General features: G+C 41.4%; 1 protein-coding gene across 1 annotated transcript in view; it reads left to right on the top strand.

The window, feature by feature from the left end:
- The window catches only part of LOC306648341 (cytochrome P450 2B4-like), a 153,876-nt gene that overhangs the window by 22,585 nt on the left and 111,959 nt on the right, over nucleotides 1-19,332 (top strand). The window lies entirely within an intron of this gene.

The raw sequence follows: 19,332 nt of genomic DNA, 5'->3' as shown, positions 1-19,332 counted from the left end.
CATGTCACTGCCCCCAATACCCCTGTACCCATTGAACAGTCTCTCCTCAGTCCCGTTCGCCCAGGCCCTGCAAACACCTACCTCGTTGCTGTCTCCATGGACCTGCCTGGGTGGCCCTCTCACATAAAGGAAGTGTCTGGCTGTAATTGCGTGTGTCTGAGTTTTCTTCACACAGCACTTTGAGGTCCCCACACTGCAGACTGAGTCATGCCTGCTGTGGTACTCCCTACTCCTGTTCCCAGCTGCTTCTCCCTGCAGTTTCTCTCCAGGGAAGTGCCTCCTCAAATCATGTGACCTGAGTAGCCACAGTGGCACCTGGATTCCTGGATACTTATTGGAAATCATCTGAAATCAAACCAACATGCCAAGTCTGACCTCCTGTATTAGGAGGGAACTCCACCATTTTGCCTGCGTTAACAAGTAGCTCAAGTAACACTTGGTTAAACTAGGTAAAACACAGTCCATTCATGCAAATGAAGACTGGAATGCTGGATTTGTTAGCCTGTGTGTAGTAAAGATTAGACAGACATTTATTACTGCCTGGTGTCTGCCAGACATTTCCCATCCTATATATGATCAGATCTTGTTTGAAGTGGCCTTTGGGGTCTCAATTTTGCAAATGTCCAATGATTGGTGGTGAAAGCTGTAACCCCAGTGTCTGCCCACATGTCAATTCCAAATGTTTGCTCATCTTTACTGAAAACAGGCTCCCTCCACAGGGGGACAAAAAGAGAGTCATCTTGTATCCCCTTGAATGTGCCTACTGTCCACTGGAAAAGGGGTGACCACCCTTAGTTGTGTTCATCAAATAAAGACACAGTTTTCCCTTTTACTTAATATATGCAGTACTGTTTTCCAGTTTAGCTCCTTTCAGCACAGGAATGCTTCCTTGGGGATTATGGATTAGCATAGGTTTAAGACTTTCAAAAAGATTTTCAGAACAGTGAGTGTTAGAAGAATTTTCTGCTTAGTTAGTCCTTTTGTTTGATGATAATTATCCTGAATCATCATGCTTCAGACCAGGAAAGTTCTCTTGATGGACAGTAGATGAGTGTGTGTTCGTGTGTCTTGAGAGGTGTCCTCAAGTGTGACTTTAAAATCCGTGGTGACAGTGGAGTACTACTCAGTAGTAATCAAGTAGGACTTTATTGCATTTGGTGGCAAGTGGATGGAACTGGAGACTATCATTCTAATCAAAATAAGCCACTTCCAAAATGTCAAAGGTCAAATGTTTTCCCTGATATGTGGAAGCTAATTCAAAAAAAGAAGAGAAGAAAGATTAGTGGAGAAGGCCTAGGGGAAAGAAGGGAAGGGAGAAGGAATAGGAAAGGGAAAGACAGTGGAATGAGTCTGACCTAACGTTCCTATGTACATATGGGAACAGACCCTCGTGAATCCCACCATCATGTGGGTTTGAAAGTCACTAGTTAAAAACATGTGTAAGTGAATAGCAGAAAGTTCAGTAGAGACTAGGGAAGAAAACTGAGGGAGGGAAAAGGGGAGGGAAAGGGAAGTTCTGGGGACTGAAGGAGAACACATCATATTCCATGCTTTCATAACTTTGTCAAAATGAAGCCTAATACTATGTATCACTTGGAAGTATCAATAGAAATAAATGTAAAAATCAGTGGTGTTTACAACCGTCCTGAGAGATGAAGCTGACTGGGCAGGAATGACATCAGATTGCTTTCCACAGCAGTCATGCAACACATGGAACAATCTGATTCCACAGCAATCTGATGGAACAGCAGAGTAGACACATTCCTGACCACGGCTGTGACCTTCTTCGTTGTGGAAACAGCCCTGTCACATGACCTTTCATTCCTTAGGCTTCCTCTTGTTCTCCTCATCCCCAGGAGAGGTCAGGTGTGGCCGCTGTCATTGGGACACACTCTCTATACTTGTTCATAATCTGTATTATAAAAGGGAATATAGGTACAGGTCACCTTGAGGGGCCTGGAGCAGAGCCAGGGAACTTGCTGGCATGCTTCTGGGGACAGGTGTTTGAAGGGTCCTTTGTGCAGAGTGTGTTCTTGGAGCCTTGTCAACCTTTCATATTCCATACCACAGTTATAGGACGTGGGATCTTGGCAGCAATCACAGTTGGTTGTGCCAAGTTGAATTCCACAATTTTTGTAGGAGGCACCAAGCTGACAGTTACCTTCCCCCAACTAGTGGATTTCTGCCCCATTGCCATGATCTACAATTTCCCAGTGTCAAAAGGTTCTGCTTTGCTGTTTGGATGTTGGAATGAGAATCCCCCCATGGAAACATTTTGTTAAACCTGCGTGTCTTAACAGTGGGCCTTCTCTGAGCCCTGGGCCAAGGCTTTTGAACATCTGTGGAGTTCCTCAGCTAGTCTCAGAGGCCTTGCTCAGATGCAGGTTCTGGGTGTCAGGTCATAGGTCCAAGTCTGCATCATTTTCTTTGCCCTGAATGTCTGTGGCAGGAGTCGGTTGTTAGGTAAGTGCTCACTGCTTTCTGTCCACAGGTCTTTAGTGTGGATTTGCTGCTTCTGACATCACAAGTTCTGAGTTTCCATCATTTGTGGAATTGGCACATGTGACCATCTCAGAGGTTCAGTCCGTGGTGGGCCACCTCCATAGCTAAGGACCAGAGGGGAAGCAGAGCATCATGATGGAAGGGCACAGCCAAGGAAAGCGTCTCCAGATCCGTCAGGGAGGAAGCAGAGAGCCCTTGGTGCCTTTTAAAGGAACTAGAAAATGGCAGCCCTCCCTTGAGGAAAACTGCTGCTTAAGTTCACTCATTATTGCACAAACCAGGAAGCTCTGCCCTGGGAGCTGTCAAGTCCTGGCTGCAGGCACACACGCAGGCTCCCGTTACCTGCTGACACCCTCTCCTATGTCTGGATCTGAGGTACACATGCCACCATCTCAGCACACATGTCACCCCTACTCCCTCCAGATGAGGACATGAGTCAGGTTGGGTGTAGAAATTAAGTCTTCAAAAAGCATGGATGTAAGGGTGACTGACAGCCTACAGCTGTGTATGTGGCACCGCGTGTCCCCTGCATCATCCTCCAGTGACTTTGACCTGGCTGGTGCCATCTTCACTTGTGTGGTTGGATTCTCTGTCTCTCACTGGGTCTTTGCATCTACGTTTTTCTTTCTTCATGTCTCCCTCTCCTTGTCTCTTGTGTTTTGTGTGTCTGTCTTGAACTGACACTCTCTTGTCATGCCTCTGAGACTGTGTGCATTCCCTTCTCTGCTCCTGTCTTTCTGTCCCCCTTCATCCATACCTTCCTAATATTTGATGTCTTCCCTGAGTCTATTTCTATGTCTTTTCCTTCATATATCCCCAGTGGCCTAAGAACTTCCCATATGGTCCAACTCCCACAACATGTTCCATCACCTCCTAAGGTCTCACCACCCTGGAGACCAAGCTTTAGACACTTGGGCTTTCGTGGGGAGACCCAAATCATTATCCAGACCACAGCATGTTGCTTTCTATCTTCACATTGAGAGAACCACATTTGCCCACTCTTTCTGTTGTTAAAGATTGTACAACATTAGTCTCCTTTCTCTGACACCTCTTTCACAGGTGGGTGGAGCTGTTGAGAATCAGGATTTCTCTGTGTCCAAGGTGTTCATTTTAGGACTTGAGGTGGGGTTGGAAGGGAATGCTCTTCTAATTAACCATAACAATAGTAAGGTCTCCTGTTGTGAGTGGTCTATTATTAAACACTTGGTCAAATTATCACCATTTGTCAATGATATGATCCTATACTTAGGAGATCCAAAAGGCTCTACCCAATAACTCTTTCAGCTAACAAACAGATTCAGTAAAGTAGTAGGTCACAAGATCATCATACAAAAATCAATAGCTTTGCTATACACCAATAATGAATCATCTGAGAGAGAAATCAGCAAGACAATCCCATCCACAATAGCATCAAAAAAACAAACAAGCAAACATTTAGGCATGAATCTAACCAAGGAACTGAGAACCTCTACAATGAAAATTATATAGCACACAGGAGAAAGAAATTGAAAAATACCTCAGGAGATGGAGAGATCTCCCATATTCAAGGATAGGCAGAAATAATCTTGTTAAAATGGCCATACTACCAAAAGCAATAAAAGACCCAGAACAGCCAAAGCAATTCTAATTCAAAAAAATAATGTTGGAGGCATCACAATAACTGACTTCAATTTACACTACAGAGATGTAGTAATAAAATCTACATGGTATAGGAATAAAAAGAAATATATTGACCAGTGGTGCAGAATAAAAACAGAATAAAAACCCATACAGATAGTTATCTGCTCCTTGTCAAAGATGCCAAAAACATACACTAGAGAAAAGGAACCTTTTTTAAAAAATGGTGCCGGGAAATCTGGTTATCCATATGTAGAAGAATGAGAATAGACCTTTATCTCTCACCCAGAACAAAAGTCAACTCAAAATTGATCAAAGAACCACGAGTTAGACCAGAAATCATGCAACTCCTAGGAGAAAATGTAGGGCCAACACTCCAACATACAGGCACAGAAAACAACTTCCTCAATAGGACCCTAAAGCTCAGGAAATAATACTGGTGAGTTAATAAGTGGAATGGCATCAAAGAAAAGCCTTCCACACAGCAAAGGAATCAATCAGGAATTTGAAGGGAGAATCTACAGAATGGGGAAAATCTTTGCTAACTACTCTTCTGACAATATATCAATATGCAGAATATATGAAAAGAACTCCAAAAATTAGGACCCTAAGAATAAATAACCCAAGTAATAAATGGGCAAATGAACTAAACCGAAGCTTCTCAAAAGAAGAAATACAAGTGGTCAACAAATACATGAAAAATGTTCAATGTCATTAGTGAGAAGGGAAATGCACATCAAAACTAGACTGAGATTTCATGTCTCATGAGTCAGAATGGCAGTTGTGAAGGACACAAACAATAATAAATGCAGGGAGGATGTGGAGGAAAAGGAATGTAGGTGGGACTGTAAATCATTACAACTGCTATGGAGATTGATATGGAGGTTCCTGAAACAATTAGTCATGGAGCCACCATATAACCCAGCTATACTACTCCTTGATATTTATCCTAAAGAATTAAAGCCATTATACTATAGTGGAGCCATGTTTATAGCAGCACAATTAACAATAACCAAACTATGGAAGCAGCCTTGCTGTCCATCAGTGGATGAATGGGTAAAGAAAATGTGGTATGAAGACACAATGAAGTTTTATTCAGCCATGAAAAAGAATGTCATTATATCATTTGCAGAGACATAGGTGGACATTGAGAATATCATGTGAAGTGAAATAAGTCAAACTCTGAAAGTCAGGAATTGTATGTTTCCTCTTATATGTGAAGGCTAGCGAGGAAGAAGGAAAGGAAAAGTGGTGGTGGTGGAGACATCTCATGGAATAGAGGAAAGGGACCAGGGGAAAGAGGAGGAGAGGAAAGGGGGAATACTGGGAAATGATATTGGCCAATGATACTGTGATATTGTGTGCACGCACAAATACATAACAACAAATCTTGCCATTCTGTACAACCACCATGCACCAATAAAAATATGGAAAAAAAAACCCACTTTTCCTCCTGTAAAACTACTTCTTAGTTTACAAACTCCTTGGTTTCCAAATTACCCAATGGGTTACAATATACTTTGCAGTTTACAAATCACATTTTTTGCCTTGTACAAAGTACTTTATAATTTAGAAAGAATTTTTCCTACAAGGTTCTTTTGTTTTTTTACTTTTGAACTTTAAAAAAAATTGTTCTTTTTAGTTATACATGACAGTAGAATGTATTTTCACATATTGTACATACATGGAGTATAACTTCCAATTCCCGTGCTTGTACATGATGTGGAGTTTCACTGGTCATGTATTCATATATGAACATAGGAAAGTTATGTCTTATTTATTCTACTATCTCATTCCCACCCAACTCCTTTTCCCCATTCCTCCTATCCCAATCTGGTGAACCTACACTCCTCCCTCCCTGCTGCCTATTGTGAGTCAGCATTCGCATATCACAGAACATTTGGCCATGGGATTTTTGGGATTGGCTTATTTCACTTAGCATGATAGCATCCAGTTCCATCCATTTACCAGCAAATGTCATAATTTTATTGGTCTTTATGACTGAGTAGTGTATGTATATCACATTTTCTTTACCCATTTATCTATTGAAGGGCTTCTTGGTTGGTTCCATAGCTTAGTAGACTGAGACAGACATTATTACCCTATGTGCATGTATGATTACATGAATGGTGTGTACCCCATTTGTGTACAATGAATCAAAGTGCAGTCCATAAAAATAAAAATTAATAAAAAAGCAAAGAAAAAATACATCAATTTCAACAATTGGAGAAATGAGTAGTGTTACAATGATTTATAGGAACTGGATGAACATTTCAGTATTATAAATAAAATTATGTGTTTTACATTTATGTGTAAATATCTTCTTTCAATTTTTCTTGACAGACTCAATAGACAGATTCAGCAGAAAATCAGGAAGATACAGTTGAACTCGACAGCACCATCAATTGAATAGATCCATTGACATTACACCCTGCCCTGTTGGCCACAGCAGAGCACACATTCTTCCTCAGCCTCCTTGCACCATTCCTGGAGAGCAGATTGCTTCTGGATTTTCAAATGCCACTCAAGAAATTTCAAGGAAAAGATATCATACAAAGTATGCTCTCAGAACACAATGGAATTAAAGAAGGAATCTGCAAGGTAAAGATGGCTAGTAGATCCCAAAATATTCAGGGATTAAACAACTCAGAGGAAATAAGATAGTCAGTGAAGGAAGCTTATGACAAATTTAAGAATAATTTGCACTGAATAAAAGTGAAATCACAAGGTAAAGTTTGAAGGATACAGCCACCATAATCCATAAGGGGAAATCAATATCATTGAATGGGTATATTAAAAAAGAAAAACTGAACTCCCTAACCTTTTTTTAAGCTTGAGAGAAAACAATGGGCAGGGACTGGATATAGGAATGAAGGAGAAATGGTAACAGTGAGTTTCATGGACTGAACTCAACCTTTCATTACACAGGAGGAAATTAACTCAGAAGACACGTGTGTGTGCATGCGTGTGCACAGTACACACACACACACACACACACACACACACACACACACACACAGATAAATCAATCTGTTCACTGTCATTTATACCAAGTAGTTAAATCTCAGGCATCATAGATTTCATGTCTGATTTCCCAGGAACTATTCAAGAAGGATCAAATATCCTTGACACATTGCATCCAGCTGGCATCCTGGGCCTACAAGGCATCCACACCATGTTTCTGGCAGTCTCCTTGTTTGTGATGCTCATCTCATTGCCTGGAAGTGAGCTGACAATAGGGGAAACCTGCCCCAGGCCCCACAGCCAGACTTTTCTTGGGAAACCTGCCACAGGTCTGCCATGAGACCCTCCTTTCAGGCTATCATGAAGTCAATCTGTCCACCTCGGGCTATAGGTGGATCCCACTAATCCTGTAGCCAGACAGAGACATGTGTGACTTCTAACACACAGACCTTTGGAAAAACAAACTCAACAAACTACAGAAGTATGAAATCCCAGAATATGTAACTCCTCAAGACACCTAGTCCTAGAATACTGGAATTTAGCCCTGATAATCTCAGGACATTAGAGTCATTATGTCTGAAAAGCATATGCACAAGAACCACTGGACTCTGGTAGTCTTAGAACTGTGAGTGTGAATATCATAAAGTCTCACCATTGTAGGAACAGAGAAGTGAGAGAAGAGTGAGTCTTGGATTCTAATGCAAGCCTGTCACTTTATAACTGAGGACACTGAGGCTGTTGGGGCGGGAGTGTTCTTCCAGGGTCACAGGAGTCTAGGTGTCTATACCTTTTCCCCAATAGCCCTTCCAAGCCCAGGATTTACACTTTACCTGTTATTCCTGTATTCGAGTCCCCCTGCACTCTAAACCTCTAAAATCCTTCCTTTGTCTCTGCATATCCTTCCAATCAGATTCTTCTGTGTCTCCCTTTACTAAAAGCACTGGAAGAAGTACAACTCTGTGCTCACTGTGTACACTGGTTCCCAGGCAGTAGCTGGTTTATGTGGGCTTGAAATGAAGGCAATCTGGCAGGACAAGCAGATGACTTCAGGGGCAGGGAGGAGATGCCTTGAGCAAACTGAAACTTCCAAGTTGCTGGGAGTGAAGGAAGACACAGGAGAGAAGGGTGTGATTGGAGGGACACATACAGACAAGCAAAAGACTTTAGTGGCTGAGAAGCTCAGGTGGGAAGCTATAATAGGGAGAGGTAAGTCCTGGGCTCACAACAATAAAGAAATATATATATACACTTACTGCATAGTGAGACTTTTGGTATCATTGAGTTTGTGTCCAGGTGTGAGGTTGTGTATTCCTGCATGTGTATATATCTAGGGAATCCCAGTACTGCTTAGATTCCTTATCCTTCCCATTTAACCTGGCAGGTTAGAGAAGATTCTGGATAGCACAGTATAGACATTCATATCCTGACCCTCTGGTGGTCCAGCACTCAGTTGGGCACAAGAAGGGGAGGCAGGAGCCTGACATGGACATTTTGGGAGGAGTAACCATGGCTCCTGGGGACTGATGGAGGATTCTTCCATCTCCCTTGTCTCTCCCTGAGAGTGCTTTGGGACTTTGTGATGGGAAAGTGGAACATTCATGAGTGGATCTAGAAGGAGATTGGTCTTCTATTGAAGGAATCATGGTATAAAACCCACCAGGCGTAGGGCCGTAAGGGGGATTGACTGGTTGTAGTGAAGTCAGTATCAGAAGGAAACCCTTAGGGAATGGCCACTATGGAATAGGAGGGGATGAGGAATGATTGGCTTTGCATTCACAGTCTTTCAAGTCAGGTTCCATGTTAAAAATTAGCATGAAAGAAAGAGACCTGATTGTACAGGGATCACCAACTTTTAGTGGATCTCAAGTGTGTGAGCACCAGAAAGGGTATATGGTGTCTGGGGATGTGTGAGTTACTGTCATTTTCAAGAGACAGGTTCACTATTACATGAGAGAATGCAGACCCAGTGCAATGAGAAATTCCACCCCACTGCAACACTTACCAGTGGAGGGACTCTGGTGAGTTACTGTAGATCCTCATCTAGGAAATGGGCATTCCTCACTTGAGACAACTGGAATTGAGTCCAAGGAAGAATACATATTATTCAAGTGTGATTTTTCAGTGTTTTTCTTTCACTAGTGACTGGCACCTAGTAGACTTTTAAAATCCTTTGAGGAAGTGAAATGAAGAGAAATTTGAAATTCATGGATCTTTAGAACCCTATCGTCTTAGAATGGATGGAATCTGAGGCATCAAAAAAGTAGCTGCCAGTGTTGAGCCTTCCTAAGAGGCAAGTCCTAGCTGAGCAAGAATCTTTGGTGCCCACTGAGTCTTACTAAAGTCCCAGTACAGTCTTGACCTTTCAGATGCTGATGAGGCAGCTGAGGCTCAGTAGGGTGGTCAAGCCAGATACTCTCCAGGCCTTCAGTACCTTACAGGTGTGACCAGGCTTTCCACCCTCATCTCTGCTGTAGGAAAGTGCATCCACCTTGAGAAGTCCCTGTCCCACAGGCAATTCTGTCACCTGTATCCTCCAGCACTTTTTCTTATGGATTCCTCCACCAGAGGATTGGGTGTAGGGAATATCTCCCAGAATTTTGAATTCTGTTTTATTGCCCACTGTTTTAGTCACCTTTTCCACTGCTGTAACTAACTGATCTGACCAGCACAATTATAGAGGACAAAAGGTTTTTTTGAGTGCTCAAAGTTTCAGAGTTCTTAGTCCATAGAAGTCTGGCTCCATTTCTCGGGGATCCAAGTGAGGCAGAACGTCATGGTTGAAGAGTGTGGCAGCGGGAAGCTGTTCACATCATCAGGTAGTAGAGAGAGAGAGAGTGAGAGACTCTACTCTCCAGATACAAAATATATACCCCACAACCACTCCCCAATTCCCACCTCCTCCAGCCACACCCTACCACTTCAATTAATTACATCTGGGATTAATTCACTGATGAGTTAGTACTCTTACCACCCAATCATTTCTCTTCTGAGCCTTCCTGTATTGTCTCATATGTGAGCTTTTGGGTGACATCTCACATTCAAAACATAATACACACCAAGCACCTTTTTCTAACCAAACATGGTAACGTAGCTCTACTGGAGCATCCAGGCAAACTCACCTCATCTCCCTCAAATTCTCACAACTGCTCTAAGAGAAGATACTACCAGGATGGGATCACAGCTGGGAGATACACCTGAAAGTGCACAGCTGCATGTCTTCTACAGCTAGTAGGAAATCAATACCATGTTCAAGTTTTCCATGTTTTTAGGTTACACCTCTGTGTGAGTTCTGATACAGACCCAAAATAGAGTCTAATCTTTCTCTTGCTTATCATTTTAATAATAAAAAGGTAATAATATGTGGTGTCAAAAGCAGCTAGGAAATTAGGAACTTAAGTATGCATCTCCACTTAGAACAATACAAACATTTGAAATGGATTTTGATACTTCTCTCTTAGTAATTATCATTTCTCCTGTACTAATAGTGGTCATTTACCACTGGTAATACTCAGAGGGAGAGGCTTTATCATTTTCTTGCCTCCACCTCTCCCACCATCTCTATGTCTTCAGAGGCTGTCCTGAGTTCTTTCAGGGCTTCCTTTGAAGAACAAGGACTTTGCTCCAAGCTGAGTGGATCCTGATGGTGCTGTGAATGGGGGCCGTAGCTCACTGATATCTTGCAGCTGAATGGCAAGTTTTTCTTCAATATTCCAGTGGTGCATGTCCACATCTGCGACAGACACACATACAAACACATGAGTAAAGCCTCACACTCCTTCCACACACAGAGGAACAACTGTATTTTGTAAATTCATAGTGAAATATCACTGAGCCCCACATGACCTTATGGTCAGGACATTAGAAACATGTATGCATTTGCTCTAAGAAAGGCAAAACCACATTGATATAATGGAAATAAGATAGAGGTAGGAAGAAACATCACAGAGAATTTGATGATTTTTACCATGGAACTTGCAATGATTGAACTTTGTTTTTCTTTGGTGGGCTGCTGATGGTTTGGCAGATCTCAGAGATGATGGAAGTGTTTCCCTTTGGGAGCTGGAATGGATCACCCATCAACTGAATTTGGTTCTTCTTGGGATTGTTCAGAAGGTCTTGGGATTTTGACTGCAGAGTGTGTGCAGGGCTCTCCAGCAGTCGGGGTTCCTGGTACTTTGATGTCGGGTTGTCGGCACTCCCCTATCACAGTTTGTGGTTCTGCTTTCTCATGAGACAGATTTGGCCTCTCTTTGAAAACTCCATGAGATTAAAAGTTGACACAGTATGGTTTCAATTTTGACTACTGAGAACTATATGTTATCTGTTTATACTTTGAATTTGCACTTTTATGACTCAGTGATTTATGTCATCATGCATGTATATGCTGTACATTCAGAATTGCATTCACTGATTCTTTAATTCGTTTACAGTGAGGACACTAACCTTATTAGTGAGGTTGGCTAAAGTGATTCCACCTCTTGTGCTTGCCCTTGAATATCATGTTTAAAAAAAAACAATATTCCTTATGACATAAAATTATTTCTAATGTTAGTGATGAATTTTGTGATGAATTATCATTTTAGAATGACTTACTTGTGCATATATTTCTCTCACTATTACATAAGGGGAAAGAAGTGTGTTGTGGACATAGCCTGTACTTTCAGCTTCCTCCATGGCTGGTGATTCAAACTCTGGGAATACTGCTTCTCAGTGAGGCAGATGCCTGAGGGAATTTACTGAAATGCATTGGGAGACTCAGACCCATAGAGACCCAGAAATCCTTGTGTTTTAAAGAGAGACAAGAAGGAGTCCAGCAGAGCCAAGCTGCTTGTGGTAGAAATACTTGGTCACCACAGAGTGGAAGAGCAACAAAAAGGGAAAGAAAGAGAAACATACCAGAGAAACTGACATAGGAACTCTGGTAGGATAAAAAGGTGGTTTGAACTGAGGTAAATCAGAGGCTGCACAGCATGGTGGTGTTTGAAAATTGTGCTTTGTTTCTCAACTTGGGAACAGAGCTGAGGGGAAACCATTGGGTGGATATCATGCCTAAGCTTGCTATTGTGGGAAAGTGGGGAATCATAGATATACTTCCAAACTGTCCCAGACAGTGCTTTTGTGGCTATGGTACATCTGGCAGGATGCAACTGAAATAGTCACAGGGAAGTATCTAAGGGGACTCAGGTCAGAGATAGGGAAGGGAGTACAACTCATTTTCCTTTGAGTCTGGTGGCAAGATTGGCTGAAGAGGCTGGGAAATCAAATAGGTGGACATGATTATATTGGAGACTAAGACTTGGAAGGTCATATTCATGGGTGATGGAGTATCTGAGGCCTGCTGATCCCCTCCGTGCAGGATGTTTGACTACGTTGCGTGTGAGTAGATGTATACAGGGAGTGGTGGTAGGAGTGGGGGCAATCCAGACCTCCAGCAGAGACAGGCATCTGGATGCCTTATGAGAGTGCTGATGTAGTTTCTCCAGAGTACATCCCACCAGACAAATTTAGAAGATTGTGATCAGAGCTGGACTCCAGCTGCTGGAACTTCCCATTTAAACTCTGCCTAAGCCCTACTGTGATGGTGCATTGATGTAGTTTTTGTGAATAAAATTCTAACAGATGGTAAATTCCATTGTGTTATACTTTATACTGTTGAACAGGGAAACAAAGTCATTTTAGCCATTCTCATCTCCAGACCCTTCAGCCAGCAGCTTGGAGAGGATTTCATAACCCCCATCCCTTGGTATAAGGAAGGCATATCTGAAGAAGAAAAGGAAATGACCCTCTGGCATAGGCAATGAATATCCTTGTACACAATTTTGGCTACTTGAGGGAGATTTCATTTTTCATTAAGAAATTTTTCTTGTAATATTTGCTGATTGGTTGTGTGTGTGCATGCTTGAACACACACCCTTTCTGGGATACATTGAGAATCTGGTGTGACACTGCATGTTCATGGGATAGATATTTTGCACTTGAGCTACACACCCAAATTAGCTAAGAGACAGTGATCCTGACTCATCCTACTACACTTTCTTTTTTTAATGTTTTATATTTTAACCATTTAAAAAACTAGTTTGTATATTTCTTCCCTCACCAAACATGTTTTTATGTTCATCAGTATTGTAGATGTCATGGCAGATACTTGGGGTTTACTTTAATGCTACATCTAGTTCACAACTGTTTGTTGCTGCTTTGTTAATTTATGACCCAACTGTTCCTATTTTTCTGGTTATTAAGAGTCATAGATGCCATAGTATGCACCTTGTATTTACTTTACTGCTGTATATTGTGACTGCCATTGTTGCAATTATTAATCTCCACTATTTCTGTGAGGTTTTGGGAACCACTGTGATACTAGAAGTTCATTGGGTAGGTCTTCAGCTGAGCTACTTTCCCAGTCCAGGTAAGAGACAGTGAACTTTTTTCCATACACAAGCTAACCCTGCTCAAACAACAACAATATTTAACACATCACATAGTAGGGATGTAAACCCCAAAGCAATGACCAATTCTTGTTTTAGAATTTCTAGGGAGAGGCCTCTCTTCCTATTCATGGCCATACACCCCTACAGCAACAGAAAAGAGAAATAACAGAAAGACAATACACACTGTATCAAAGCACACTTATCACTACACAAACACATATATGTCTATGCACACACAACACAAAACAAAGCAAAACTACAAGAGAAACTATGCTACAAAACCCATATGCAAATATGTTTTAAAATCCAGAACAATCCAATATCCCAGAACCCTTCACTAAGAGATTGCTGTGTCCTAACAATGTCCTCACATGAAGTGAAACTCAATTTCAGTAGATATCCACATAGGAATACAAGAAATACTATAAATCAAGGTAACATGACCCCTCCTAAGTTTCATTATGTACCAGCACCTGACTCCAAAGACATCAAAGTAGATAAAGGGCTAGATAAATAATTCAAAATAATGAATATAAAAAAGATTAATGAATTCCAAGAGAATGTAGAAAAATACCCAGGCAAATTAAGAAAGTCAGAAGAAGACATGAATGAAAAATTCAAAAGGGAGAGAAAGAGAATGAAAAAGAACCAAACCAGAATATCGAATAAGAAACATGGCACGATAAAATTCAATTGAAAGTATCTTCAATAATGTTGATCAAATGGAAATCATAATTTCCAAGCTGGAAAAGAAAATGGTCTTCTTGGCATATTCACATGGCATTAAAGAAGAGAGATAAAATAACCATGATCAGATGTACAAGAATTCTGGGACAAGATTAAGTGACCAAATTGAAGAATCATTAGAATTAAAGAGGACTCCACAATACAGGAAAAAGGCCTGGGTAACATTGTTAGTGAAATAAAAGCTGAAAAAGAAAATCAAATCTTGGTAATGAGAAGCACATTCAGATACAGGATAGAAGAGTAGAAAGAACCTCTCCATAATGCTTTATGATTACTGTGCCTAACATACAGAGGAAGAAAATAGTTGAATGGCCTCCAAAGAAAAATATCAGATCACGCATAAAGGTATGTCAATCAGAATCACTTATTTTCTGAATAGAAACCAAAATCCAGTAGGTATTGGTTTTTTATGACACAGATTTCTCTTAGTGACATGTTCTGGGATATAAGATTGATTTGAATTGTTGCATGTACTTTCATGTGGGTTTGTAATATACATTCCCTAGTAGTTTTTTTCTGGTGATGATTGGTGTCCTTTAATACAATGTGTATAGTGTTAGAGCTTGAAGAACTATTGAGATTGAGGTCTCCAGCCCTGAAAAAAATAATTGCCAACCTGTATTTCTATGTTCAGCGATGCTATCCTTTAGAATGAAAGAAGAAACAAAACTTCTAAGATGGGCATGCAAGAATATGTTACTACTAAGCCAGCACTCCAGAAAGTACCTAAGGAAATACTACAAATATAGCAATTAAAAACAAACTGCAGTGCTTGCGGATAGACAAATGTCTTTGTAAGAGTAGCAAAGAAAATGATAAGCAGGACTAATTTAAACAGAAATTAACCAAAATGATAGGACTTTATAAACATCTTTCTGTGATAATACTGAATCTAAAGGGCTCAACATCCAATGAAAAGCCAGACTTGTAGAATGAATTAAAAAACCAGACCCAAATCTATGTTGTCTGTAAGTGACCAGACTTATCAACAAAGACAAGCACAGGCTGAACGTGAAAGGATGAAAGGTGGTAATCCATGCAGATGGAGTTCCCCAAACTCATATCCAATAAAAAGCTATTCTCATATCCAATAAAAAAGATGTTGAGGTAAAATTAAGCAGAAGAGAGGAAGAAAGCAGACCATAGTGGTAAAGAGAACATTCCAACAAGAAGCTGTGACAGCAAATATTTATGCCCCAAATGTTGGTACACTTAATTACATAAAATAAACACAGGCTCAGCATAAAGAACCAGACTCCAATACTATAACACTGGGTGATTTCAACACATCTTTATGACCAATAGATAGACCATGCAGACTTAAATCAGACCTAAAACATATCATACATTAGGTGGATTGAACAGACATCTATAGAATATTTTATCCCAAAACATCCCAATTCATTTCTTCTCAGGAGAACATCAATCACATTGGAGGCAAGTCTGTGCTCCGAGAGCTCAGAGACTAGAAAAGGACTCATACAGAAACAGTGTGAGAGATGAGGGGGGAGGGAGAGAGTGACTGACCCCCAAGAGGGCAGATAAAAGTACTCAGACAGTGAGAGACACAGGAAAAGACAGGGAGAGAGTGTCCAGCTAACAGCAGTGTCCTGATGTCCCCAGTCACAGCCTCACTGCCTTTCTCCACCTCTTCCACCCCTGTCTCTGGGTCTCCCCTACTAGGTCTTTCCCATCCTCTCATTCTCTCTGTGTCTATGGCTGTCCCAAAAGAGGAGAAGTGAAGGAGAAAGACACTGAGCACCTGCAGGAAACAAAATAGCAGAGAGCAGGACACACACACACACACACACACACACACACACACGTATAGACTGGACCAGCACAAGCAGACACACACAGGAGCATGCACCACACCACCAGGCAGATACAAACACAGAGCATCTTGTGATCCAGGTGAAGTCATGGGATCAGACCAACCTTCAGAAAATGGAGATCATGTATGGAAATAATTTTCAAGGCACAGGGTATCAGGCAATAAGCTCAGTGATCCTGGAGGGATGGGAAACAGAAGAGAGGACCCTACTACCATCTCAGGTTGTGACCTTGGCAGGGCCTCCTAGCTGCAGTGCAGGAAGGAGGAACCCAGGGGAGTTCAGGTTACTAAGTTCCTAAAACAGTCACAAAATCACAAGGTAGCTAGTAAGACAGGGGACAAAGTGGAACCATGAAACCTATTTAATGTAAATGAAGTCAGAAAAAGAGAAACTAGGGAATAAAGAACGGATGGGACCAATAATTTGCACACAAATCATACCTAAACTCTATAATCATATTTAATGCAAATTATATAAACATCCAAATCAAACACATTATTGGGGAAATGAATGTAATACCTAATACACAGCCTATAAGAACCACCCTTAAATACAGATTCATGATAAGTTATTCAGCAAACCAGGAATAAAGGAAATTCCTCAACCTCATGCAAGGTGCCTATAGAAAACCTGCAAGTATTGCCAAACTTAATGCTTGCCATGGTGTGTGTCTGGAATGTTCCCCAAAGGTCCACGGGTTAGGATTGGTCCCCAGTGTGGTGCTCTTGGGGGAGATGGAAACTCTAGCAGGTGGGACCCACTGGGAAGTCTTTGAGGTATCAGGGTTTCCCTAGATTGGGAGCGTGGGACCCCTGCCCCTTCCCTTTCTCTTTTGACTGTTGGCCACGAGGTGAGTTGTTTTGCTCTGCCTTCAGCTCCTGCCATGCTGCTCCAACCTCCAAATAGACCCTGGGTTTGATCCCAAGCACGTCTCAAAAAAAGAAATTGAGTTGTACATATGCTGAGCTGATTTTCACAAAGATGCAAAGCCAATTCAGTGGAGTAAGTACATTTTAAAACAAATATTTCTAGAAACTTTGGCATCTACATGCCAAGGGAGAAACTTTCATCCACATCCACATCTCATACAAGAAATGACTCACAGAGCAGAAAGAAACCTCAAATATCATTTCTGGAAGACAGAGAATCAAACCTTTGTGCACTTGAATTGGGCTAGGATGTTCAGGTATGACTTTTAAAGCACAATCCCTGGAAGAAATGATAAGTTGAACTTTGGCATAACTAAAAACCTGAGCCCCTTAAAAGACACTGTTAAGCAGTGGGGCATGCATGTAATCCCAGCTGCTAGGGAGGCTGAGGCAGGAGGATTGCAAGTTTGAAAGTAGCCTCAGCAACTTAGTGAGAAACTGTCTCAAATTATAAACATAAAAAAATGTGACTTAGTGATAAAGTGCCTCTGTGTTCAATCCCCAGGATAAAAATATTGACACTGTTAAGAAAATAAAGAAGACACAGACATGGGAAAAAATTTGCAGATCATATATGTGACAAAAGGTTTATCTTCAGAATTTCTAAACAATTCTCAAAACTCAAGAAGAAAACAATCCAACTTAAAATAGACAAAAACAAAGTTGTGTTTTGTTGTTGTTGTTTTTGGTGACAGGAATCGAACCCGGGGCTGCTTAACCACTGAGCCACATCCCCTGTCCCCTTTCTTTTCTATTTTGAAACAGAGTCTTCCTAAGTTGCTTTGGGCCTTGTCAAGGCCAGTTGAGGTGGGCCTCAAATCTGCAATCTTCCTGCCTGAGCCTCCTAAGCCACTGGGATTACAGGATGTGCCACCATGCCCCTTTTTTTCCTCCTTTCAGTTTCTATATATTTCTATACCATGAAAACCTCATTGCACTTCAGATAAGGAGGAAACCCATCGCCTCTGCTCACATGTTCCTTGTGTCTCTTTGAATCCATTCCTTTTCCCTTCCCTGTCCCCATCACTAGGTAACCACTCGTCTCTTTCTGTCATTATAAATCACTTGGCATGTTGAGAATTTTATGTAATTGGAAACATGGAGTACTCTTTATTGTCAGCCTTCTCTCCTTCAGCACCACTTTTGCTTTAAAACGAAATTTCCTGACAGACACTTCAGTAAAGGTGACATATGCAGGGGAAGTAGGCATTATAAAAGGTGTTCATCATTATTATTATTTATTAATAAAGTTAAAAACTGTAACAAGTTTTCCCCACACAACAATTACACTGGCTAAAATGAAGAAAACCTTTGAAGGCAAATACTTTTTGGAGAGGTGAAGTTGTTGGAACACTCACAATTGCTGGTGGGAAGATGAAATTAGAGATTTACTTTGTTTGTGTCATGGCTTAGATTCTCATGCAGTTCTTAGTCCTATCACGTAACCCCACCTTCCTACAATGTGGCATTCACTGAAGAGAAAGGAATGCAATGTGCTTACCAATCCAGCCGGCAAATGTTCTAAAGCAGTTTCAATTCTACGAGTGCCAGGCAGAAAATCTCCCGCATATCCACTGAGTAGGGAGTGATCCCCCTGGGGTGTCTCCATACCCTGTTAAACCCTCAGCAGTAGAGAGGTATGAGCTGCTGATATTTGCAACAACAAGTGATCCTTCAACTAGCTACTTAGGGCTATTGTAAGAAATCTACAAACTTAGTGGCTAAATTCAACCCAATTTCAATCTTTCACAGTTCTTGAGTTCACTAGTCTCAGACGAAGCTCATCGTACTAAAGTCAAGATGTTTGTGGGCGAGATTCCTTGTGTGAGCCCAGCGTGGAGAGTGTGCTTGTGTCTTCCAACTTCTCCAGGTTGCCCGCTCTTCCTGACTGGTGGCACCTTCTTGACATTTCTGCAACTTCCTGCTTCCCCTGCCCACATCTCCCACAGTTCACTTGACCTTCTTGCCTCCCTCTTAGGAAGATCCTCATAATGACAACCCTGGCCAACCTGGATCCCCAGGGTCATTTCTTTATCTCCTCCTGGTCCTTAATTTAAACACACCTGCAAAGCCTCTCTGGCCAATAAAGGAACAATCCCAGGTTCCAGGAATGAGGATGTACACATATGTGGGTGGTCCTTCTTCCACCTACTAGGAACCTTGGAAGAGTGATATGGAAGGAGAAGGAGACTAAAAGGATACTGTATGATCCCATTTATAAAAATGCAAGGACACATAACAAGGTGACCACAGCAGAAGAGTGGATGCCGTGGAGGGGTTGGAACAGGAGGAGGGAGGAGGTGCAGAAGG

The sequence above is a fragment of the Sciurus vulgaris genome (genome assembly GCF_902686455.1).
Source record: "Sciurus vulgaris genome assembly, chromosome: 17".
NCBI lineage: Eukaryota > Metazoa > Chordata > Mammalia > Rodentia > Sciuridae > Sciurus > Sciurus vulgaris.
This window is presented reverse-complemented; position numbering and strand designations above follow the sequence as displayed.